The following is an 8,202-nucleotide window of genomic DNA, read 5'->3' on the forward strand; positions in this document are numbered from 1 at the left end:
AGTTAAGCCTGGCGAAGCGTTTCGAAGTGGTTTAGGTAAACAGGGAAGTGCATAAAGCAGGTTTTTGTAGGGCGTTTCATCGAGATGGCATTCATTTTATCAGAAGGGTGGGAGCAGAGATCGGCTGGCGCCTGGCAGGCAGGGCTGTAGCTTTTTTAGGGGGCCCGCGAGTACTCCGTGCACAGAGGTAGTTAGAAGTGAAGCAGAAGAAAGTCTAATAACGGAGGCTGAGCCCCAAAAAATGGCAAAGAGTAGGTCGAGAAAGAAAAGTACAAAAAAGAAATTTAACACTAGGATCAGCTACATAAACATGCAAGGAGGTAGAAAAAGAGTGAAATGGCTAGAGATAGAACAGAAGGATGACAAAATAGGTGTGTACGCTCTTTGCGAGACTCATCTCAGGGATCTAGAAGATCCACCGTTTATAGAAGGCTACGTAGGGGTAGGTATGTTGATACACCAGGGAACAAATTGGCAAATAATTAAATCATCTTGTAAATAACATATCTGGGTTTCAGGAACAATTTCCGGCATAAGGAAATGACTAGGGGTAGTTTCTTTAGGAACAGGACATCAATGCAGGCAAGAAAACAAGGGTCTTGTTGATTGTCTCAGTGACGATATAAGCCAGTTTAGAAACGGAGCCAATATTATTCTGCTGGGGGACATGAATGGCCACATCGACGATCTGGATGGATACACGACTTGTAACGGGAAGCTAATGCTAGATTTCTGTGAGCGACACGATCTAGTTATACTAAATAGAGAAACAAAAAGTTAAGGCCAAATCACGTGGGAATTCCGCAACAGGCAGACGACCATTGACTAGCGTCTAATGTCGCAAGAAATTTATAGCAAGGTCACAAAAATGGAAATAGACGAAGAAGGAGAGTGTAGTCTGGGAAGTGATCATAAACGTATAAGTCTGCAGATGGGGCCCTTGATGAGAAGAGAGATGGAACTTAGACAAAACGTAAACGCAAAATTAAACGACGATCAAATAGCGCAGATATCAGCAGACATAGAGGAAGCAATAGAGAAATGCCCCATGGAAGACTGGGATTATGAACAGGTAGAACTACTCATAAGGAGGAAAATTAAGGAGGTTAAAGTAGCACACCGCTGGAATGGAAAGAGGAAGCCACGGAGCTGGTGGAATAAGGAAATCAGGGAAGCTATTGAACAACGACGGGCTGCTTCAAGGGAACACCGAGTGGTAAAGAAAGCACAGGTATCTCAGGAGGAAATCGACCAAAAATGGGAATCATATCGACACAAGAAGCTTGAGATGTAGGCTCTCGTCCAAAGTAAAATAAGGCAGTCCAACGATCGCTGGATGGCTGACATACACGTTGCCTCTAGAGGCGGAGCAAGAAAATTCTGGAACCATATAAGCTGGCTAGGGAAGAAGAATCAAAGAAAGCAGGATCGGATTCAAGATAACGAGAGAAATTGTTTAAAGGGAGACAACGCAGTGAACTACATTGCATCAGTTAACCCGCCGGGGTGGCGCAGTGGTTACGGCGCTCGACTACTGTTCCCAAGGACGCGGGATCGAATCCCGGCCTCGGCGGCAGCTTTTCGATGGAGGCGAAAAGCAAGGCGCCCGTGTGCTGTGCGATGTCAGTGCACGTTAAAGAACCCCAGGTGGTCGAAATTTCCGGAGTCCTCCACTACGGCGTCTCTCATAGCCTGAGTTGCTTTGGGACGTTAAACCCCACAAACCAACCAACATTGCATCAGTTATAGCCGAGTCATTTAAGAGCGACGATAGGGTAATCTCCGCAAATCAGGAAGCAACACAAGGTAGCAGAACACAAAGCAGCTTAGAACAGACCAATCTAAACTGGTAAAAGGCAGAAAAAAATATTCCTAAAAACACATCTACAGGAATAGATGGAATTCCGATCAAGCTGATTAAGGAACTTGGTCCAAAAAGTAAGGAAACGTTGTTAAAAGCTCTGGAAACAGTCATAACGAATAAGCAAATTCCGGACAGCTGGCGGCAGAGTAAAATGCATTTGATTTATAAAGGGAAAGGAGAAAAGATGCACATAAAATCTTACAGGCCGATTGCCATAACATCTGTTATGGCATGCAGGCGGTGAAATTAAAGGAGCAAGCATGGGTAAAAAGTAACAAGATACTCTGAGAACTTCAGAACGGCTTTAGAAATGGTAGGCGCTTAGATGATAGCCTGTTCATGCTTACCCAATGCATCGAAATATCTGGAGTGGAAAATAGATCTTTGTATTTGGCCTTTCTGGACATAAACGGGGCGTACGACAACGTAAGTAGGGAACTCCTGTGGAACATATTAGAAGAAGAAGGTATCGGTTATGAGACAATAGTGCTCCTACAGGAAATATACCGGGATTACAAAGTAAAAATTACGTGGGAAGGGATAAGAATTACGGAAGATGTCAAAGTATGCAAACATTAAGACAAGGCTGTCCTCTATCACCGCTGCTGTTCATGCTTTATATGATAAACCTGGAACCGAAGATACAAGACAGTAACCTAGGTTTTAACCTGTCATATAGATTAGGTGGAAAGGCAGTAGAGCAGCACCTCCCCGGTTTGATGTATGCAGACGATATTGTGCTGATAGCTGTGAGTCTGAAATAATTGCAAACTCTAGTTAAGTATTGCGGAGCCGAAGGGCACGCTCTAGGCTTCGGTTCCAGCGCCGTTAAGTCGGGTCTGATGATTTTCAACGGCTCAACTGATCAGGGTCTCAAAATACAAGGCCTTGAAATACCTTGAGTAGCAGAATATAAATATCTTGGGGTATGGGTAAACGAAGGATTGGCATACATTGGAAAGCATGAGCAATCACTTATGGCCAAAGGGCGAAGGAATGCCGGGATAATGAAGCGTAAGGCATTGTAGGGATACAATATGTATGAGGTTTTGAAGGGTATTTGGAAAGGAATTATGTTGCCCGGACTTGCTTTCGGAAATGCGGTTTTGTGCCTAAAATCAGAGGTACAGTCGACATTAGAAATAAATCAGAGACCCGTTGGACGATTAGCACTAGGTGCCCACGACAAAACTACAAATGAGGCGGTACAGAGAGAAATGGGCTGGGCCTCTTTCGAAGTACGGGAAGCTCAGAGTAAAATATTATGTGAGGAACGCCTGAGGAAATTGGACAGTAACAGATGGGCAGCTAAACTATTTAAATATCTGTACTTAAAAAGCGTTGACTCACAATGGAGGAAAAGAACTAGGAAACTAACTAGGTAAAACACAACTAGGAAACTAGGAAACACAAGAGGTAAAAATTTGATAAATTCGATGGAAAAGAAACAGAGTGTGGAATTATACCGAAAGTGAAAAGGCAGATCAGGAAGGAAGCTTTCTTTGATAACTCAAGAGCCAGTGCCTTACTTTTTGAAGCTAGATATCAGGGTTCCTTATAACACCCAGCTACAAAAAGAAATTTAACAATGGAGATGACGCATGTGCTGCGTGTGGTAACTCCAGTGAAACAATTGATCATATTATACTCGAATGTAATGGTATCCATCCGCAAGTTTATGCAGGCGCTGTAACTGTTCCTGGAGCTCTGAGGTTTAGAGATACCAGTGGCCGGGTTAATAAACCGGCGGTAGAAACTAGCAAAAAACAACTGGAAGATTGGTGGCTTAAAAGCAGAGAAGTGACATAATGTTAGTAACGTGGAAACAAAAATTTAATGAATAGAATGATGGTTTAGTTAACCAATTTAAATCAATAATTAAGATATAGGGAGAAAAATGAGCATGATAGCTACTGCTACCACCCCGTTTCAAAGGGGATGCTCCTATATTCCATTCATCCATCGGTGTGGCATTGCCCCCCTTCCAAGAGGCATCGGCCCGATGCCGCAAACGTAGGCGAACAATAGAAAAGCGGGCCAAGTTATACGGGAGTCTCTGGCTCTGGTTTGGACCCTAAAACGGTTTAACGATTGTAATATGGCTTCATTCTGGCGACGTGAACTATTTAAGACTTCGGATGCCGAAAGGAGCGGACAGTGCCTTGTGGTAGCACCTCGTAGATCACCGCGCTGATGCGGCGGAGCTCCTCGTAGGGTTGCAAAGTAATGGCGCAGAAGCTTTTCAGAGCGCCCTCGCAACCGTATTGGGCTCCATACCCAGACGTGGTCGCAGGGTGTGCAAGTCACCTCTCGGTGTCGCAGGTTGTAGCGCTGGGCGTCGTGTATTTGTTGGTGCCGAAATCGCTGTCGGGCAAGTTGGCGTGCGGCTTCTGCGTCACGAATGAATTGGTCAGCACCCACGATAGTGGATGGAGCAGAATCCGGAAGAAGCATGGCATCCAGCATAGTCAAAGGTTCGTGTTCATGAACCAAATGAAATGGAGTGAAGCGTGTAGTTTCCTGGAGCTCAGTGTTGTATATGGGAACGTGATGTACGGCAGAATTGGGTCCCAGTTCCCATGATCGTCGTCTACATACATAGAAAGCATATCTGCAATCGTCTTGTTAAGCCGCTCAGTTAGTCCATTAGTTTGAGGATGATAGGCAGTTGTCTTGCGGTGGGTGTTGCCACTGAGTCGAAGTACCTCGCTCGTGAGTGCCGACGTAAACGAGGTTCCTCTGTCAGTTAAGACGACTGTTGGGGCACCGTGACGGAGTAAAATGTTGTGAATGAAGAAATGCGCAACTTCCTCTGCGGTAACACGGAGAATGGCCTTTGTCTCACAGTAGCGGCTGAGTCAGTGGCAACCGCTATATACCTGTTACCCTTGGAGGACTTCGGGAATGGGCCCAGTAAGTCCATGCCGACCTGTTAAAATGGGAATCTTGGGGGATCGATAGGCTGCAGGAGCCCAGCTGGTTTAAAGGGCGGTGTCTTCCGCCGCTGGCACTCACGGCAGGTACGGATGTAGCGGTAGACAACGGCAGCTAGCCTGGGCCAGTAGTACTTTCGGCGTATCCGTGCCAATGTGCGAGAAAAACCGAGATGGCCCGAAGAAAGGGCGTCGTGGCACGCACGAAGAACTTCGTCATGAAGTGTTGTGGGTACTACAGGCAGATAAACAGTTTCTGTTGGACCGTAGTTCTTTTAGAACACATCATCGCGCAAGCAAATTGACGACAGTCCGCGCCTGAAGAGCTGAGGAGGAAATGACACGGTTCCACCGAGGCATTCGATGAGGGGGGGGGGGGGAAGCTCAGAATCGGCCCGCTGCTTTCAGGCTAAGGTGGACGTCGTGATAACATGGAGGAAAGCGGAATCGTCGTCGGAGCCGTCCGTGGCAGGGAGTAGAAAGCGGAATCGTCGTCGGAGCCGTCCGTGGCAGGGAGTAGAAAGCGGAATCGTCGTCGGAGCCGTCCGTGGCAGGGAGTAGAAAGCGGAATCGTCGTCGGAGCCGTCCGTGGCAGGGAGTAGAAAGCGGAATCGTCGTCGGAGCCGTCCGTGGCAGGGAGTAGAAAGCGGAGTCGTTGTCGGAGCCGTCCGTGGCAGGGAGTAGAAAGCGGAATCGTCGTCGGAGCCGTCCGTGGCAGGGAGTAGAAAGCGGAGTCGTTGTCGGAGCCGTCCGTGGCAGGGAGTAGAAAGCGGAATCGTCGTCGGAGCCGTCCGTGTGGCAGGGAGTAGGGGCGCGGGACAGACAGTCAGCATCACTGTGTTTCTTGCCGGACTTGTGCACGATAGTAACGTCAAATTCTTGCAACCGAAGGTTCCATCGAGCAAGCCGAACCGATGGATCTTACAGGTTGGCCAGCCAACACAGCGAGTGATGGTCGCTTACGACACGAAACGGACGACCGTACAAGTACGGACGAAATTTCATGACTGCCCACACAACAGCGAGGCACTCCTTTTGCGTAGTTGAATAATTACCTTCAGAACGGGACAAAGTGCGACTGGCGTAAGCAATGACGCGTTCTGCACCGTCCTGCCATTGAACAAGGACCGCACCGAGGCCAACGTTACTGGCATCCGTGTGCAGTCCCGTGTCGGCCTCTTCGTCGAAGTGGCCAAGTATAAGCGTACATTGGAGACGGAACTTTTCCTGATCGGGGCCCCAAACTAATGGTTCGGTGTCTTTTGTCAGGTGGGTAAGAGGCTCAGCGATCGTAGAGAAATTCTGAACAAAGCGACGATAGTACGTGCAGAGGCCCAGAAATCGACGCAAGCTTCGTTTATCTGCTGGTTTGGGGAAGAAAGCGACAGCGGCTGTTTTTTCTGGGTCTGGGCTAACACCTCGAGCGCTGACAATGTGGCCGAGAAATTTCAGCTCATAAAAAGCAAAGTGGCATTTTTCGGGTTTTAGAGAGAGACCGGCAGATCGGTTGGCCTCGAAAACTGCGCGAAAACGCTTTAGGTGCTCATCGAACGTTTCCGAGAAAGTCACAACATCGTCGAGATTTACGAGGCATGACTGCCACTTCAGGCGAGAGAGTACGGTGTCCATCATTCGTTGAAATGTGGCAGGGGCTGTGCATAGGCCAAACGGGAGCACTTTAAACTCATACAAACCGCCCGGCGTAATAAAAGCTGTCTTCTCAGGGTGTCGCTCGTCAACCTCTATTTGGCAATATCCACTGCGAAGGTCACGTGACGAAAAGTAAGTGGCATGGCGAAGGCGATCGAGGCAGTCGTCAATGCGCGGCAGGGGGTACACATCCTTTTTCGTGACGTTCTTGAGGCGTCTGTAATCCACGCATCGTCACGTGGTGGTGACAAGGTCGATGACACAAATGAAGAGTCGGTGATTACACTGAAGAAACTCTTTATTGGGCTGACTTGCGCCCTCAAAAGAACTAAGCAACTCGGCGGCGGCGATAGCAACAAACGTGCTCGTCAATCGTCGAACAAAGAATGCACTTCGCACGCGTCAACGCTCAATTTAAAGGCTGCTCAAAACAATCTAGATAACGTCGCAAACTGCTAGTAGCACAACCTGGAACATTGTAGAAACATACGCGAGTGATTGGAATCTTCGAGACAGATCTCGGCGCAGCGTTCGCGACAAAGAAAATGATAACGCGTCGTATCGAGACAACGAGCATGAACAAACACGGGCTACAGAAATATATAAGAGCTCCAGAATAACAATGATAAGGCCGAATGCCAGCGGCTGTCGAACAGGAACAAATAAAGATTTAAACAGTTCGTGGCATTACTCCCCCCCTAAAAAATATCGCTTCGATGTTTCAAAATAAACAGACATGAATTAACATAAACATTGCAAACCAAACATGAATAGCCTTTAGCGCGCATAATATGGCTTAAGGCGTACAACATGCACAATTTCTGGATGCACTCGGCGCCGCTGCGATGCTGCTACGCCGTCGGGAACGACCTCTTGGTTCAGTTGTCCTAGTCGGCGAAGCACCTTGCAGGTGCCGAAGTATCGGCGTAAAAGCTTTTCGCTCAGTCCGCGGCGGCGAATCGGCGTCCAAACCCAGACTTTATCTCCCGGCTAGTACTCAGCATCGCATAGTCGTAAGTTGTAACGTCGGGCGTCGGTTCGTTTCTGATCTTTAATGCGCATTTGGGCGAGTCTTCGTGCTTCCTCGGCACGTTGAAGGTAGGCGGCGACGGCCAGGTTATCCTCATCGGTTACGTGAGGCAGCATTGCGTCAAGCGTCGTCGTGGGCTCCCTGCTGTAGAAATGGCTGAACGAGGTCGACCTGGTTGTCTCCTGGACGGCGGTATTGTAAGCGAAGATGACGTAGTGTACAATGGCGTCCCATGTCTTGTGCTCGGCATAGACGTACATTGCAATCATATCCGCAATAGTTTTGTTGAGACGCTCCGTAAGTCCATTTGTCTGGGGATGGTACGCAATAGTTCGTTGATGACTTAAATGACTGTATTCTAGGATTGCTTGCGTCAGCTCTGCCGTAAATGCCGTTCCCATGTCCGTGATGAGGACTTCTGGGGCGCCGTGTCGCAAGATAATTTGTTCGACAAAAAACTGCGACTTCTGCCGGAGTACCATTGGGTTGTGCATTTGCTTCGGCGTATCGGGTAAGGTAGTCGTTCGCCACGATGATCTACTTATTACGCGAAGATAAAGATGGAAAGAGGCCGAGAAGATCCATCCCAATTTGTTGAAAGGGCAGGGTTGGGGGCAGTATCGGGTTCAGTAGCCCAGCTGGCCTGATCGGCGGCGCCTTGCGTCACTGGCACTCACGGCACATATTTACGTAATGGGCAACGTCGGCAGGCAGTCGCGGCCAGT

The sequence above is a fragment of the Amblyomma maculatum genome, chromosome 5 (assembly GCF_055883805.1).
Source record: "Amblyomma maculatum isolate TAMU_Amacu chromosome 5, ASM5588380v1, whole genome shotgun sequence".
Lineage (NCBI taxonomy): Eukaryota > Metazoa > Arthropoda > Arachnida > Ixodida > Ixodidae > Amblyomma > Amblyomma maculatum.